Source organism: Patiria miniata, unplaced genomic scaffold, assembly GCF_015706575.1.
Source record: "Patiria miniata isolate m_02_andy unplaced genomic scaffold, ASM1570657v1 HiC_scaffold_16, whole genome shotgun sequence".
Taxonomy (NCBI): Eukaryota; Metazoa; Echinodermata; class Asteroidea; order Valvatida; family Asterinidae; genus Patiria; species Patiria miniata.
In genome coordinates this window covers 9,708,527-9,727,890 of record NW_024037054.1, presented here as the reverse complement: position 1 = coordinate 9,727,890, position 19,364 = coordinate 9,708,527, and the positions used below count along the sequence as shown (strand labels likewise).

General features: G+C 41.3%; 1 pseudogene; it reads left to right on the top strand.

Moving 5' to 3' along the window:
- Positions 1-12: 12 nt before the first annotated feature.
- LOC119722949 lies at positions 13-17,863 on the top strand (annotated as a pseudogene).
- Positions 17,864-19,364: the final 1,501 nt, after the last annotated feature.

Below are 19,364 nucleotides of genomic sequence, written 5' to 3'. Positions count from 1 at the left end.
TCCACTGTTTATGAGCGCATACTGCGTATACCGCGTGCAGATATAGATATAGGCGCCGAAGGCAAAGTACGTGAAGTATCGAAGGTAAAAAATGTCAAAAATGTGTTCATTTGCATTTCAGTAATATTCTTTTGGACGTGAGTATTAGAAGCTAGTACAACCTTATTTTCACATGTAGGAAAGATTGTATTCAAATATTTTCTCAATTCTTACTTTTCCAACCAACTTTAGTTCGTTCATCATGTTCATGTAGCTCTGTCACGCCCCAACTATCGCATCGGTCCCAACTATAGTTGGGCCTGTCCCAACTATAGTTGGGCCTGTCCCAACTATAGTTCCACAGTTGGGCTGGCCCAACTATAGTTGGGCCTGTCCCAACTATAGTTGGGACGGTCCCAACTGTAAGTTCCATTGTTGCGCTGGCCCATCTATAGTTGGGCCACTCCGATCTTTTTATTTTGCGGTGTCCCAACTATAGTTTACATTGATGTACAACCATAAAACGTTCCCTACAGCTCTGATACACGTCTGACTTTACTGGGGACCACTGAAATTAGCTATTGATGGGGCGAATCTATAGTTGGGCCACCCCAATCTTTTTATTTTGCGGTCCCACTAAAGTGTACATTGTTGTACGATTATAAAACATTCCCTACAACTCTAATACACATCTGACTTTACTGGGGATTAATGAAATGATCTATGGGTGGGGACCATCTGTAGTTGGGCCACCGCAATATTTTTATTTGGCAGTCCCAACTATAGTTTACATTGATGTACGACTATAAAACATTCTCTACAGCTCTGCTTACATGTCCGACTTGGGACCTTTGACATTAGCTATGGGTGGGGCCCATCTATAGTTGGCCGGCCATGGCAATCTTTGAATTTTGCAAAATGTTGCTGGATAATAAAACCCAGCAGCTGTAACTAGGCAGTACCACGTGACCGGCCAGCCTTGCGGCATGCATGCACGACGAATACACGGTGCCAGCGCCGCGGAACATTTAATCCAACAAGATCTATCAAGCATGAAGCATCCGGCGCAACTCCAGTCCTAACTATAGTTGGGCCGACCCAACTGCCGCACTATAGTTGGGACAGTCCCAACTATAGTTGGGACCGATGCGATAGTTGGGGCGTGACAGCTCTACTGAGCTGCTGAGTGGAGCGTAGCCCTGTTGTGCCCATTCTTAAAAATCACGCATTCTCGAGAATGGGCATGCACATTCTTGAGAATGTGCAACTGGATCCTTGCTCAATCTTGGCAAAAAATAACTCTTCCAGATTGAGCGCACATTCTTGAGAATGCGCGACAAGATAACGGTCTTGTCGATGACGAGCACCGGCTGCGCTTGGCAAGTCTAGCTGAATCCTCGTTCACTGATTCTCAATAATTATACTGTTGCAACGCAAGGCGCTGAAAAGTAGAGTGGATATGATAAGTAAAGGCGTATTGATAGGGGGGGGGGACCGGGAAAAAACAAGAGACATAATAATACTAGTGGCATAGTGCAAAGAATTCTGATTTTTGGGATAATAAAAGCGGGGGGGGGGGGGGGGGGGGGGGGACGTAAGAATGAAGAATGTGAAGAATGAGAATGAATACTGCGACATCCCATAGTGCTAATGCTATTACCCATTTAAACTGCCACCAATTTATTGTTCACACCCCACCATAACGTCGCAGAGCTGGATTCTATCTAGTCAAAAGAACAATTTTGGCAGCTTCTGGACATCGTTTTTTTTTCGTGGCACGCACATGATACATGCAGGGACTTGTAACTTGTCTAGCCTAAACAAAGCACTTCCCAGACTAGTTCCCAGTCCTCCGTTATTACAAAACTTCCCATAGTGGCAGAAAAAAGCAATAATAACAAGTTTAATTTGATTCAAATTATCGTAGTTATACGAGTACAGAAGCACAGAACATTTTCTTTCCTCTTTATATGAATTGTTTCCCTTTTAACCGCTATACAATTCATTTAACATAATTATGTCGTGCAATGTTTGTTAAGATTGGGCAAAATTCATAAATTGTGCACGTGATATTCCCACCCAATCTTAAGAATGAGCGCTCATTCTTAAGAACGCGTGCTCGTTCTTAAGAATGGGCGCTCATTCTTAAGAATGGGCGCCCATTCTCGAGAATGCGTGATTTTCAAGAATGGGCACAACAGCCCCACTAGTGTGGCCGTCGGTATGCTGCGCTGAACCTCTGGCCACACACCGTGGTACCGCGCGCTACTGAGGACGAAGTTTCATAAAATCTGCGGTCCGTTTCTTACATTCTCAATTTCTTTCTTTCTTATGGTTGTATTCTATGATGTCTCACCTATCACTTCTGGGATGCTTAGGTCTAATGATGTTCCATTTTCCGAGATATTCTTCAATCTTTCTGGAGCCCATATGCACTCGTGAAACGTCTGGTGATGGCAGCCATTTTGAATGGGACAAGAGATGACCTCAAGCTGTGACGTCGCGTTTATGCAAATTGCTTGTCGAGCGCGCGAGGGCGCGAGTTGCAAATGCGACGGCTGTTTCCTGTACCATGCATTTATCGTCAGGGGGCCACGTGCACCGATCTCTATTCAGGATCTACGGCACAGGAAACAGCCGTCGCATTTGCAACTCGCGCCCTCGCGCGCTCGACAAGCAATTTGCATAACCGTTTCTAGTGTTTCAAGCAGGTTTGTCAAACATGATTTACCCTGGGTGAATTCATGCTGCCTGTCAGATAATATCTCATGTTGTTGTACGAACTCAGGAAATGCATATTCATAATCTTGCCCAAGCGCGCCCCCATAATGCATACATTACAGATGAGCGGTAAGTTCAGACTATTTTGTTCTTTTTTCAAAATTACCGGGTGTTTGGAACAATTTAAGGGGTCTTATGGAATGTCATGAATGTGTGGATCTATCCAGGGTTACTGTCTTTCTCATTTGTATTCTCTTTATCAGTTTTTTGGGGGCTTTTCTCTTCGCGAGGGCATGCACAAAATGCATACTGTTATGACGACCGTGTACCTGTCACCAAAGTATGCCAAATCGGTGGAGCGTTTGTACGGAGGGTACCGTAGTTCAACGCTCCACTCAGTAGAGCTACATGTTCATGTTGACGTTTTAAAGTTTGGCGATCGTGAAGTGTAGCCGTAGGGCCCCTGTTTTGTTTTGATCAAATTAGAGTCAAAAATGTTTTTTATTGCTCAAAAATCACCTTTATAATCAGCAGACTTTTCTCAATTCGGCACAATTGCAGAATACCCGCCACTTTAACCACCTCGTACCTGGCTAGCTACGTAGTCACGGTTGATTGCCCTCAATAAACCTACTCAGCGCTACATGTATTATGTCCTATGCGTCATGCTCTACTGCACTCCCACTCCGTATCCGCGTAGCCGCCAACAGGGTAGTTGGTTTGGACTTATTCCCATAAACACATGATAAATGTGACAGAAATACTGGACTACCTCCGTATATCAGTCTCAGAGCCACATACGGCCTGTGAGCGTCCCGTTGCTAGGGGAGCCGAAAATTAATTAAAGATCTAAATTATTTTGTGAGCAGAAAATCAACCAGCTATAGTATGACTGCTAAATAGCACAAATCGTTAAATTCGGTACCTTCAGAGGTCTAGTTATCCAAAAAATCAAGTTGTCAAAGAATGCAGACGGTTTTGAGCAAGCATGGCATCTCTGATATTTACCAGACTGTTACCAGACCTGACCGGCCACCCTAATAATAGTCAAGAGGCCAAAGGGGTCAGGGAACCAGACAAGAGATCATCTACTGAGCGTGCGTCAACTTTGGCAAAGCGCACTGCGGCTGTTGCCTGTCATTCCAAAATCTTTGAAGCCCTCTGCAGTGAAGGGCGCCCTCTTGTGTGCGCTCTTCATCCGCAGTCGCGTATTGCATCCGGGCACTTCACAGAACTCTGATGTAGCGATTTTGCTACCGATTTTGATCAAGATTGTCTTCTCGTCCAGGACAGAAATTTCCAAAGTTAAGGTTTCCTAGACATTGAGGAACTCATACCGTTTCGAAAAAAACCTGTTCTTTTATCCAAAAATCTTCATCCATCTGGCCAAACGACGACGATCAGTTTTCAGCTGCCACAAATATCGTCTCGAAAATGTTCCTCCATGCTATTTCAAAATGACGACCGCATTGTAATGTATGCATTATGCGGGCGCGCTTGGGCAAGATTATGAATATGCATTTCCTGAGTTCGTACAACAACATGAGATATTATCTGACAGGCAGCACGAATTCACCCAGGGTAAATCTTGTTTGACAAACCTGCTTGAAACACTAGAAACGGTTACCCATGACTTAGATGAGGGCAGCGGAGTAGACATCATCTTCTTGGACTACCAAAAAGCCTTCGGCTCAGTCCTACATAGACGACTGCTAGGAAAACTGTCTACATATGGAATTGAAGGAAAGATAGCCAAGTGGATTGAGGGATTTCTAGTTGACAGATCTCAGGTAGTAGCAGTAAGGAATGCTGGATCAAGTCATGCAGACGTTGCAAGCGGAGTTCCTCAAGGATGTTATCAAAAGAACTTTCAAGCACATAACCAAGGATAGTTTTGCTGTATTGTACAAAACATACATAAGGCCTCATCTTTAATACTGCGTCCAAGCATGGAACCCAGGGCTGCGGAAAGATATTCACACATTGGAGAAAGTGCAAAGAAGAGCAACCAAACTGGTTCCTGCTGTAAGACATCTTAGCTATCCAGACAGGCTAGAGGCACTCGACTTGTACAGCCTAGAACAAAGGAGAACAAGAGGCGACCTTATAGAAGTGTTCATGATTTTCAACGGATTTGACAAAACAGAACCAACAAGATTCTTCAAAATCTCCAACACAAGAGAAACAAGAGGACACAACATGAAGATCTTTAAGAGTGGGATGAACAAAGCTCTGAGATGCAGGCAAGACTTTTTCTCCCAGAGAGTAGTCAACACTTGGAACGATCTACCAAGTTATGTTGTGAATGCCAAGACCACAAATTCTTTCAAACATGAGCTCGACGAGTACTGGAAGAGATATGGGGTCATAAAGGCTTATAAAGCCTAATACTTATTTCCATTAAATCGTAAGTGTAAGTGCATTGTTCAGTTCATGACCTCTTGTTTGTATGTCCAGCCACCCGCGCGCCCGACAAACGTCATGAACTGCAATGCATATTCATAATCTTGCCCAAGCGCACCCTCTATGATTAGGAACCTTAACTTTGAAAATTTCTGTCCTGGATGAGAAGAAAATCTCGATCAAAATCAGTAGCAAAATTGCCACATCAGAGTTAAGCATTTAGGGGAGCATTGGTTGTCTGGCCGTACTACAGAGCTTGCGATAGTACTGTACGGCCAGATGCAGTCGGGCTAGGACTGCATAGGCCATGACGGAGCGGTTAGCGCCCCCGGCGTTGGAACGTGTCTCAGTTCCTTCAAAGACAGCAGCACGCACAAATCACTGGAAAGCAAACCCTTTGTATTGTACACAACGCTGTCTGAACACATGCTCGGAGCTCATACACTAGAACTAGGTGCGCGTAGCAATAGCCCTTCGCTGCAAGGCCCTGTCTACAACATATACAATAACACAGAGTTAGCTAGCTAGGAAAGCACAATATATTACAATCGCCCAACGGACGTGTGTTGACCCACACACAGTAAGTCATCATGCCACACTGAGCCAGTCAAGTTCCTAGTTACGAACAACGCTATGGCTTACTTGTTGAGCCAGGCACCCAACTCTTGACACAGCAGAAAAAACGTTTCAGATAAAACATTTTCTCTTTCGTCATGTTCATAAATTAGGCCAAAAACAGTCATGTTGAACTGAGCAATTTTGTCAAACGACTCTGAAGTAAAGATTAGACCTTTGATGATTCTTTCAAGGAATAAAAACGAAATGTTAAAAAGTGTTTCCACCAAAAAGATTGTTTTTAGGCGACTTTTCTCTAAATTATATTGTCCCTGTTTAGAAAAAAAATGAACAGTGTTTTTGGAGAAAATGCGCTACTTTCTCACCTGATTTTTCCAGTAGCGACCCTGCAAATCAACACAGTGTACAGTGCGCTGGCAGCAAAGCTGCTGTTTAGTGTAGCAAACCTGCTCTCCGGTAAACGGTTACATTACTCGTCACTAAGCCGAACAGATCCATTGTGGTTTAAAATGGCCCAAAAGACTCTTACTATGTGCCCAAAGTACTAGGAATACAGTACCACTTTTTTATTATCTTCTTTTTGGTCATTGGTACAAAGAAACAACTCTACAAGATGAATATTGAAGTAATAGCATCACTCCTGTCTCTTTGTGTAAAGAATCTTGGTTTTCGGTTCGATGAAAATGTTAAGATGAATGTGCATGTAAACAAAACTTGTAATGCTTGTTTTTATCAGATGTATAACATTTGCAATATTAGGAAATATCTTACTCTTTGGAATACTGAAGTGTTGGTTCACTCACTCGTTACAAGCCGTATTGATTATTGTAATAGTCTAATGTGTGGTGTAGCACAGTGCAATTTAACCCTAACCCTTCATGGTATTTTTGCTAGAACCCTGCCAAACTCAGCAACATGCAACACTTGTCAAAATGACAAGCTTGCCCAGTACAGCAAGATCCATCAGGTCAATAGTCTCAAGGCAAAATTGCCTCAGAGTCTGTGGTCGACGAATGCAGCAGGATGCAACTGTGGCATTGTTCAATGGGACTAGCTCTCATTGTTTCAGAACTGGCTGTTATAGCTGAATGCATCAAAGTGCACTAGACTTTTCCACCTGATTCCCCGTGTTGCGTCTGGCACGGTGAGGGTTAACCCTTACCCTACTAGACCCTCCAACGCATGCCAATATGTGCCTCAAGAAAATCTCCTATGTTTTTTGCATGGCCCTCCAATATCTGCCATGTCATTTCAAGGGTAACTGGACAGGCACTCCAATACATGCCACAGAGAACAATGAGAGTCCTCTGATAACAAAGTGAGTGCCCCCAGCTGGTCAGTATCAGGCACCCTCCAGGGCCTCCAACTCCTGCCAATTGGAGCCTTCACTGCTACATCAGAGTATCCTCCAATAAACTGCAGCTGGAGGGCATTGGCATAACCAACTGACATGCAGTAAACTACCCTCAGAGAGTAAGGGTTAATGAAACTTCAGAGAGTGCAGAACCCAGCAGCGAGACTAGTGTGTTGTGAATCAAAATACTGTCATATTACTCCAGACCTCCAGAATTTACACTGGCTGCCAGTTAAATATCGCATCTGGGTTAAGATTCTCTTGTTTGCTTTTTTGCTTTAAATCTGTCCATAAGATCTCACCCACTTTCATTTGTTATCTTGTACATGTACATTGTATTTAGTTTAAGGAGTCTTCATATTCTCTTAGATCATCTTGCCAGCTGAAATTACAGGTCCCCCCTTGTACTTCTAATAAACTCGGGGAGAGAGCATTTATGGTAGCTGGTCCTCAGCTTTGGAACCAGAAACACTGGGGAGTTTTAAAAGTGAAGTGAAAACCTTTTCATTTCAGAAGGCTTTTTATGAGTACATGTAATTGTGCACTCGGTGAAAATTGTTATGGTTCAAGGTTTTGATTTTTGTCCAGTAAATTATGATTGTATAATGGTATTACTTTATAAATATAGTATTTGTAGTTTTAAGTTTTAATCATACGGTTTTAATTATAATGTAATTAGTATTGTTATGCCCATTAGAATTTTTTTTATTCATTTTGCGCATGAGAAATGTCATTTTTATTATTAGTATTATTACTCGCTTAAAATAGGCGCCTCTGATGTGTTTTGCACTTTTTTGCTGATTTACTCTGTACTTGTTATGTCCAACTGTGTCAACTGCCCCAACTTTGTAATTTTGTAATGGAAAAAAAATATGTACCATGGTATTTTATGTTCCTTTCCTTTTTGTTTTACATTGTTCTCAATCACAGGAGATACTATTGACGACTGTTGACTGTTTTGATTTGGGACTCAACGTTTTGAGAATATCCAGGACAATACATCCCCTAATACCTAGGCATGATGGAAGAATCCAGTGGTCATAAAAGTACTGATGATTCACAGACTCAGGCAGAAGTGGCAATCGTAGAAAAAATGGATGAAATGGCCGTGGAAACAAAGGAAAAAGGTCGTGAAAAAGAAGTCAAAAAGGGAAAAAAGGTGAGCGTCAAATAGTTACAAGTGTATATCATGTGAATAGTAATAATTATTCTGTTTTACATATGATATCTTGACTTGCCATCTCTTTGGGATGGTAAGATCAAGGTTATTGTGGTAATGGTTTTACACTTGTTAATTTAGGTCCTGAGTTTTGGGGTGTATAGTTACTTTTTTCAGTGACAACCTAGAATTATTTCCATTAGAAACTTGTGAAAGTTGTTTGTTGTTTGAGGTCAGATTTTAAGGTCATTATTGTGAGAACAGACCATAACTTGTACCATATGTTTCATGAAACACAAAGAGTTACAATTACAATAGAAGGTTGGTATTGATTTGGGGTACATAGGTCAAAGGTCAGTGTAGTGATGAATTGAATAAAGAAGGCTTGGTTTCGCTAATACTTGAAAGGTAAGGCCCATTCACCACCTGTAGTCAGCTTGGAGGGAGAGTGGCCTGCTTTGGCAAGACGCCTGCCCATGCACACAACTGTTGAAAACACACACATACACTTTTTCCGCTTCATAGTATAGTGTTGATGTGTGTTCAGTGGCCCAAGCGATGTTTTTTTCTTATGAAATTTGGTTTACATTGATTTCTGTTTCCAGGTGTATGTTGAAATCTATTGTTGGATCTACATGTTCATGTACACTTTTTATATTTTGTCATGAATTGTTTGTATATCATGTGTACATTCAGTTAAAGATGCCGACCACATGAATCGAGCCATCATGCAAACACTCAGTGGCCTGCACACTCCTGAGGAGAAAATGCTATGTCTGAGTAAAAAGTATGCTGAACTGGTAAGAAAACATCCTAAATACCAGCAACACATCAACCTGTCAATAGTGCAGTTATTTATGTGATTTGTTGTGCATCGTGTCTTAAATTTCATTGAACTGGGTATCAATTCAAGAATTAAAGTGACTGCTTTTATCGTGATGGCCTACCCAATTCATATAGGAACAGCCTGGGTTTTAATGCAGCTAATGTACTTTAATGTCAGTTTAATAACCCTAACCTGTATTGTGCAGGATTGAGCATATATGGCAAAAATGTATGGTTGATTTTGGAGGATGTACTGTGTCAAGGTCTTTGGTGGACCTTGTGTTGTTTATGCTCAGCCGTGCATACATTTCAGTGTATATTATACTTGAAATCCTCCGCACTGCTGCAGGATGTCACAGGCTCTGCCTCAACATATTGACAGTGATTGCAGGATTGAGGCAGTGGTCAGCCCAGCAAGGACCACATTCAAGAAATAACGGATGATTTTGGAGGATTGAGGCTGTATGCAATTTAAACATGGAGGGAGTGGGAGGATTTTGCAGGATTGAGGTTACATCCTTGGGAGTTAGGGTTAATATATTGATAATTGCTCATAGTTGGCGGCGATTCCTTCCCGGGAACTAGCTTGCCCATTTACGCTACCTTTCCATAAATGCGTATTCAGTCTGTTTGTGTCTGTTGTGAAGTTAGGCCGGTATTGTACTATATAGGTCAGACTACCCACCAGACTGAAAATAGACTGAAAACATCGTGGAAAGCCTCATGTAATGATGAAATCTCATTTCAGTGAATGACTGGCATTGCTATGTATACAATGCTTTCAGTAAATTCTAGGTTTTCACGTATTTTGAAGTTGAACAACCACTTTATTGTCTTTTAAATACCTGAACAATTGTATGTCATTTTTCAGATGGTTGAGCACAAGGCATTACAGAGAGATGTCAAGGTCCAGCAGAAGCAGCATTCTACATTGCAGAGGGAACGAGACCATCTTCAGAGTGAACACGGCCGGGCAGTGCTGGCTAAGAGCAAATTAGAAAGTTTGTGCAGGGATTACAACGTCATAACAAGACAATTAAGGTGGGTGTGTACTGTCACTATGGCCTGATCAAGGATGGGACTGTTACGAGTTATTTGTTGATCACTTCATACTTCCTAAGAGTAGAAAGTGAAAGCCAGTTCAATTCCCTGAAATAGTTGATGCAAGAAGTAGCCAGTATTGAGAGGGGTCATTGCACTGCAACTGGTTGAATAGAAAGCAACAAGGAAATTAAAAAGAGGTCTCAAAAAGACAAACACATGAAAGATATGTAAAATCCATTGCCTCCTACCCACCCCACCAATGGCAACCCTACCTATATTTGCTTCCTTGTAGCTGATTGCTGTCTTGCAGATCCTAATCAGATGTGGGACCTCATTGCCTTGCGTTTTTGGAGTGATTGTCACTGACAAACTGACAAAGCAATTGGAGGTTATGCAAAAATTGAGCTAACATTTTAGAACGTGGGCTTCAGTGGCGCACCGGGGGGGGGGGGGGGGGCTTGAGCCCTCCCCCCCCCCTATTTTTAGGCCTATTTTCGAGTAGTATAATAGGGGTGTAATAATAAAAATAATATTAATTAATTAAAACAAGCTTTCCATGTAAGAAAGACGTCACAAAGCGCCGTACAATGAGGGTGTAAATGGCGCCACCGATGTCAAAATAGTCCGTCCCCACCCCCCAAAAAAATTCAAATTTCCAAAAACCTGGTGGGTTTGTATTTGAACTTTGGGATTCAATATTCGTTAATTTTGCAGGAAGAGAGTTTTCAGAGGAGCAAGGAAGAGGAAGAGAAAAGAAAAGAAGTTTCAGCGAAATTTCAAGTAAGTGGTGATTTGTGGCTTGTTAACTTAATTTGTAATCTTCCTCTATCATCAACAACAGTGGCTAATCTGCTGCACATTAAAGGTTCTAAGTTTAGTAAATAAAGTGGAAGTGATACATGTACTGTGCTTTCATTATCTAGCTGTAGTTTGTTCATGCACTCAATGCTCTGTAGACACATTACTGACAGTGCGAGACAGAATTGAATTGCTGGACACTAGGCACAAGTACCCTTTCAATGATTACAACTTTAGAGATAGTTTGATTGGAGTCTTGAACCCACTGCTGGCATATGCCTGGCACTCACATGAAGACAATACAGGCTTGTACAAATGTACATATACAAAATAAATGTAGCCTTGCATAGTTTGTGCTGTATGTATGCAAACTATTGCGTTTAGGACTGTATAGTTCTTCGGACCAAAAACTGGAAAACTCTCTCTGACGACCCAACAGTAAAATGGTTACCTGATTTGTTCAGGGAATGTAAGACAGCAAGAGGAGGGGACTGGGCCCCGCCTCTCATATGCCGCGCGCAAGTCACATACGTCCTCTAACATCCCACTACCCTACGGCCAATAATGGCTATGGGGACCTTTACCTTTTACCTTAGTTCTTCTTATTGAGACTGTAATGTGGACATTTCTTTTGAATTTGTCTTTACATTCAGAATTTTGTATGAATTCATTATATTCCTTCTCAGTAGAGAATAGATATTGCATTTTGAACGCTTTGTTGTGTTCCTCCACAGCAAACAATAAATGACATCACAGGTCAAATGCAGGAAAACCACACACGCAACCTCAAACTGAAGGAAGAAAACTTGGATCTTGCAACCAAACTGAAGAGTCTGGTGGAGCAGTATGAACGCAGGGAAGAGGTGAAGGCTGACTACCAACACTCATACATTCTTGTGTTTGGTTGGTAGTGGCTTCTCTTGTACACTACTAAAAAAGATGTGACTCAAGACCTTCATTGTCTTTTACTCTAAAATGTTTATATTGTAGCTGTACATTTTGACCAACGAAACACAAAGTGTTAACAACCAGTCACTTTAATGTGGCAAATATAATGTCGAAGATTATGTATATTTGAACAATCTTCAACATCGAAAGTTAAACAAGGTGAATTTCAGCAGTAAAAAAAAGCCCTGCTAATAGTCAGGAAGGTAAATAAAGCCATGTAGAGCATCTGCTACAAGCCTATTGTGATGACATCAAGGTTCGGCTCTACAATCAAACAACTGTTTTGTGTCATTCTCCTACATCGCATAGTGAATGCATATCACACATTTCTCAAGCAGCTTTGATTTTTAGGGGAGTGCAAAAGCCGTACTAGTCCGAGTATCACCCATTGTCCACGGAGCCCTGTCCCTCCGGACCAACATCTGATATATCTAAGCATGGAAATGTATGCAACCCTGCGCACCAGCTAATCAGAGTCGACTTTACTAAATCATGACGTCATTTCATTCAGAAATCTGAACTAAGTCGTTGATTGGTCCATTCAGATGCAGTGTTTTTGTTATACAACACGTTTGAACATAGCGCGTAGAGATGTATAAAACCTAGACACAACATTGGCTCTAAGCTTGGCGTATTGCGTAACATATTGTTCAAGAACACGTGACCGCAGCTCAATTCACAACATAAAAGAATAATGTTGTGTCTAGGTGATATTTATACATGTCTATGATGCGACAACAGGTATGTAACTATAGACCCGATATAGAAAGTGCCCGCTGAATGGTCAGAATCTCGAGGTCAATCAAGACGCAGTCTTTTTTAACACAATTTATTGCTGAAGCTGCACAAGTGGTGTATTACATAGACTAGCACCGTACAAAATTGCCCTCGTTGACGCAGTTTTCCCATTCCGAGCACTCTTGCTTTTAGCTGAGGGAACAGAGCAGCCTTTTAACTTTTATATTTTTTACGGCTGGAACTCCCCTTATTTGTTTATCGATGTTGTAGATTGTTTCAATATATATACATGTAATCTACAAAATGAGTCAATGGCTTGGTGAATGTGTTGGGTTCTTTTATCAGCATATAGAGAATTTATTCAAGCACAAAGAGTTGGAATCCCAGCTGTATGATGCCAAAATACAGCAGGCCAACATCACACTTATTGAAGAGAAGGATCAACACCAGCGTGAAAAGCTATGGTGAGTGCTGCATTGCATTTCACTCTGTTCAGCTAGCATCGTTTGGTTTATGAACCCCAAACATTTCATGGATGCCACCCCCTTTCTGTCAATACTATGGACCCTGTGCATGGACTAATAGATGGCGCTTTGTAGTCGCTTACGAGAGCTCCATGTGCAGGACACATGGCATGTGCACCGACAAAAACACGAGTTTGATTTTTTCATCTGAATGTGCATAAACCCTTAGCATCTTTACATGCATGCCTTGCACACTGCAGCAAAGAGTCTGCTGATCCTCTCTTTGTAACCATTGGTTAGGGGAGGGGGGATGCTTGAACATGGAAGCCAAGCCCCTCCAACCCACCACATGAAAGTCATTTTGCTCAAATATTATATTACAAAGTATTTTGTATTTTTCTTTATTATCCATTTATTATCAACTGTCTACACAATTAGGACAGTATGCCCCCTAGTACTCATTTTGATGTGATCACTAAGATCTGATACTAGTCATAGCGAATCATTATGCATGAATACCTGCCCTTGTTAGTTCTTTCTTTTGTTTATTTCTTCTTTGTCCCCTAGTTACTGGCAGAGGTTGCTGATAATGAGAGGAGTGTGACATTCTTTCTAAACCAGAGTCTGAATTAAAGCCCAGGTTGTGTGTCATGTCTGTCTATCTGTAGGCTGTCTGTATGTCTGTTGGTCTGCATTTTGGACTGCTGTCTATTCAAGCAGCAGCGAAACAAGTGCCAAGATGTTTTTCTTTGATGTGGATGCTGAGTGTTAATTGCTCTATGTGCACTTATTGAAATTGTGGTGTTTCTTTGTCTTTGAAGCTGACTGTGTACACAGAGAAGTTTGAGGAATTTCAGGCACATTGACAAAGAGTAATGAACGTGTTCCAGACATTGAAGCATGAAATGGACAGGTAAACCACATCAGCTGAGAAAAGTATTGGTTCTAAAATGAAAGTGTAAACAAAAATAAACTTAAAACTCATAGAATTTGGCTGAACTTCACATGTTAAGATTCTAAACACAATATGGGTTTAAATACATGTATGAAATGATTTGAAATTCACACTAAGTACGAATAAAGACAGAATGTTGCCGAACATCATAATCACTGCATCTTTATTATCAGACAATGGATTGGCAATGCAGTGAGCAGTGAGTTGTGCACATGTATGGTATGGAGGCGTGTGCTGAATGTCACTCGCTTCCATGATAATACAACATTCTATATAGAGGCTAAAAAACACTCCAGGGTTTCATGAAGTGTAGTTCAGCATAACTGCGTCCCTCGAATTCACCACTATTGACATCAGTTCAGAGGTGTACCAAAAACTCAAGAAAACAAGACAAGGCATGAGAGTGCACAACATTCTGTTCAATTTATTTATGCAAATCTTTTGTATGTTGCTTACACATTGGGCCGGATGTAACCCATTGATTGGCTTAACAAGGTAACAAATTTCAAACTTTGGAACCAAGGTTTGACTTAAGCAAGTCTACTTTATTACAAGAGTAACTTTCAGTGCGTTCGATTACTTCCCCCGCACTTACTAGTGCAAGCGCGACAGCGTTCTATTTAATCTCACGTGACTTCTCGCGCCTTACTTAAGCCTGGTCCAACTAACCGACTCGCCAAGCTGGTTACTTGGGTAAGTCCCCATAAGGCCAGGAAATGTCCAGGCGGACGCCTCAGCTCAGGCCATGTCCGAAAACGGGCTTCCATGGAGCATAGAGCTACAAACCCTATGTAGCTCTATTACGGAGCTACGGCTACGAATTAATGTCACCGCGGCGTTCCGCATATTTTCACTGGCGTGGACTGTGCTCTAGACAGTTAATTGTTCGGGAAAATGCAGCCTGGGACAAAATTTTCAAACCTTTTTTCCTAACAAAATTGGAAATATTTCTCAGTCCCAGATTCATGTTCTTTTCATCATTTTTTGCAATAAATGAGCTTCATTGTGATGATATATGAAAAAATAAGTGGCGTCAGGTTGCAACATTCTCCCGCCCCCCCCCCACCCCCGGGAAAAGCAAAAAAAAAAGAGAAAAAAAAAAGAGAAAAGAGGCGAAGTCGTATTAGTGTTTTATTTAAAGGGGGGAAAATATCCCTACCCCCCTCTAAAACTGATAAATCGAGAATATGTTTTGAGAAAACCAGGACTTTTTTGGAAAACATGTTTTGCCCCCCCCTCTAGAAAAAATCCTGGCGACCGCCCATGTTTTCCCAGCTCTTGTCACGAAACTTTACCCGAAACCGTTCGTTTATTTAGCTCCACTGCACAAGTACTGTCCACTATGCGAGGAGCCAGGCGTGAGTAAGCTGGGGGAAGTAATTGAACGCACTCATTGAGTTCAGTCAGTCAGTGTTGTCAGTCGGTCAGTCAGTCGGTTCGGGGTCGGTGTCCGGGTCGTGATCGGTCCGGTCGGTCATATTTTGAGCACTTTTGTTGGCTTCAAACGGAAAAAAATTCACAATGACAAATGATCTACTCTACATAACATTTTAATGGTCGTATATTTTTTTTTGTAGATGACAAAGAAGATAAAGAAACTGGAGAGTGAAACCAACATGTGGCGTATTCGCTGGGAAAATACCAACCAATCATTGCTTGCAATGGCAGAACAGGTATGTGTACAATGTCTATCAATTGACACTTTCAATTGCCTACTTGTATGAGCCAAGCATGAGTACATCATAGTGTGCCAATAACTAATTATATTAATGATAGTAATGTGCTTATATAGCGCGTTATATCAACGGTCTCGAAGCGCTTCACAATTATTACCCTGTTCATCAAGTCACCTTTTTTTGCAGCAGCTTGATATCAGCGCATTCTAGGCTCTACCTTCACAGGTACCCATTGATACTCCTGGGTGGAGAGAGGCAAATGTAGTAAAGTGTCCTGCCCAAGAACACAAGCGCCATGTCCCCATCAGGGTTTCAACCCATGTACTGTGACATGTGAGTTGAACACAACTAACACCATGTCAGACAGGTGTTCCAGACTCAGGCCACAGTCAACCCAAAAGAGACCTTGCTTTCAGACAGGTGAACTGTATGCAATTCATAGAGCAACATCTATAATCAAGATGCTCTGCGGTCTCTCCCAACAATTGCAACCTTTGATCTTTCTTTACTGTCACCCTGAACGGTTTTGTTGTTAATTGTTTTTGCATGGCAGTCCTTTTAGTGGATGTAAATTTTCAACTGATGTGCAAAAAGCTGTGGTTGGGAGTGCCATGGCCTCGTGGTCTGAACCATTGAATTTGTGGTCTGCGGGTTATTCTGCAGGTTGTGGGTTCAAGTCCAGTCTGGGGCTATGGTACGTGTGCCCTTGGGCAAGGCACTATGTCACTCATTGCTTCTCTCCACCCAGGAGTAAATTGGTACCTCTGAGGGAAGAGATGGTTATTGTGATTGATTTAAGCTGCTTTTGCGCTGAAATGGCCGCATCGAGCTGTATACTCCCCAGGGAGCTGAGATGGTATTTGGAATGTTTCATGGGCCCAATGAGCAGGGTAATAATGATGTAGCGCCTTGAGCACCAATACTGGTGGATATGCGCACTTTATAAATACACATTATTATTACAATAGAACTTGTCGGTCAATTTCATATGTTTGCTGTTTCGCACACATTCCACATCAATACCTTGTTTCGTCAGATATTGGTGACATGATAAATATTGATAAAAACAAACACTGTCATCAATCAGAATTGCAGCTTCCAATATTTTATGATCTGATTCTTAAATAAAGAAAAACTGGAAGTAAGAGAACTGAAGCAAAATTTGTTTACACTTTGTAGAAAACACACCATGAGCGTGAGGCGGTAGAAAGTCGCAACAAATGTGTACGTTTAGAGAAGTTATGTCGTGCTTTACAAGGTGAACGGAATGCTCTACTTGAAAAGGCCAGGACAGGTAAAGTCTCTTTCAATTTTTATTAATCAATATTTTCATAGAAAATTTGCACAGCAAACTTATTTTAGTTGGATAGATTAATTTAATAGAACATTGACAAAGGCAGGATTTCAGTCCTTGTCTTTTTGTGCCAGTATAACCATTATGAGTTGGCATTTGGCTAGGATAGCCCATGCAATCCTTATTTCCAGTTCGGATAGTTCGAGGGAGGTATTACTGTTTTAGGGAATGACATTCAGGGAAGCCCATGGAATCAAGTGAGAACTAAAACCCCAAAATCCACATGTCTGCTTTGGGCAGAAATGGACCTAAGTCACTCTTGATGACCCCCCCCCCCCCCTCCCCATCCTGGTTCTATATGTTGATGATCTCACAAATGTTGAGGCCACGCTGTCAGAGAAATATGATTGCCTCCTAAACCCATTAGCGCTTGTATTACGTTCACTACACTGTATTTACTCCTTGATGAATCCATAAGACCATAGAGTGCTGGGCAGTATAAGGAGTAACAAGCAGGGTGCTTTAGGGTGGTACAGGCAACAGTAGGCAAGAGAACATACTATTACTTGTATGCTGTTAACATATATGCACATGTAGCTAACAGCATGGCACATTTTCCCCAAATTCTGTATCACAGAATCTAACACACCAGAAACATCTTGTCAACAAAAAGTTGAAGAAAAAGAGGCTGAGCCCAGTAGCGTGGAGACAACTAGCGCAAGCCAAGAAGACAAACCTGACAAAGAGACGAAGAACGTTGAGGAATGCAGTCAGGAAGGTAGTAACGAGGCGACGGATGAACCTAGTAGCTCTATCAAAGATATTGACTAGTTGCTATGAACATCCAAATGTACAGTGAACAATAAGCGAGTTCGGTATTCCAAAAAAGTGTGGTGCAAAGCAAGATTCAATGATTTTTTTTTTTCAGGATAAATGCTGCAGATAAATGCACACATGACTATGGGGGACGCGGTAACCAAATCTGCATTCTGTGCAATTTTTTTGTTCAATTCAAAAGAGATAGAACTTTCGTTGGCACAAAAGTCTTGACACGCAAGACACCTTAAAACACTTCGCTGTCCAAAGGTTTATTGCAAAATGTTATTCTTCAGAACATGATGATCTCTTCAATTTTGCTGGTACCCAACTATGCTTCTGCATGCATACCATGAAAGTTTTATCCTGAAAGAATAATCGGCAACTCTTGATGTGCACATGTGCAGTTGGAATACTGAACACACTTATTGCAAGCGAAGTGATTCCTTTGTGAGAATCCTCAATATCCTATAAGAATAGTTGTACACATGTACATGCTGCACTGTCACATGATGGCTCTGTGATGAGGTCAAGAATCAATGTATACAGAAACCTCAGACAGCACAATTCCATATCTAAAGCTCTCTTCACACTAGATTTGCAAAATAAATTTAAATAAAATTCCAGTGTATAAAATCTTACCAGTCTGCACTTTGACTTTAGGTTCTAGTTCCATTGTACATGGTGTTACCGCAAACCTTCACTGGGACTTTAGATTCAGAATTGTTTATTTTACTGAGACCATGTTTACAGTTATCAAGCAATCACATGCGTTATCCATATCAGCCACCTAGCTTTATCCTTCTTCGTCATTACGACCTCATGGAGTGTTATTCACCAATATACAAATATTGAGTGGCTCAGAGTGGAATGGGAGGAATATTATTGCAAGATAAAATCTTGACTTTCCTATTTCACGAGGCGAAGCAGAGTGAAATGGAAAAATTCAGATTTTACCAAGTGATAATATTCCTCCCATTTCACAATCTTAAGCCACTCAATATTTGTTTTATATAACTGACATCCTGGTCATTTGATTTACAGTTAAAATGAACTTTTATTTCAATACAAAATTGGTGGGAAATGTATTTCTCTCTTCCAAACCACCCCTTCAGGAAATGTTTGAACCCAACTTTGTAGCTACTGGCTCTTGCAAACAATACGCGCACACCAGCATGCATTTGCACACAAATACTGCGCCATGGAACAAGAAGGATCCTAACTGTTGAATAGTTAAACCCACTGCCCATGGGCAATTGGGACTTTCTGAGCCCCGGCCTGAATTAGAGCAAAAATGAATGGCACGTGATGTGAGTTCCACCAATTGAATTGAAATTAAAGGTCCTGTATGTCAGTTATTTAACAGTGATTAATGCATTGCTATGAAGTACAGTGTATCATACAAATATTCAAAGATATTCACAATGTACATATAAACTAATGTAGTAAGGTAACAGAAATGATAGAACTGCAGGCAACCAACTGCTTGCATAGCACAGTGTGCCTGTACATGGTGAGTCAACAAGAAAGTGACCAAATTAGAAACAATTATTTACAAAATATGTACCTTGCTCTACAGGGTGTTAAAAAAAAAGGAAACCGAGCTTCTTTTGT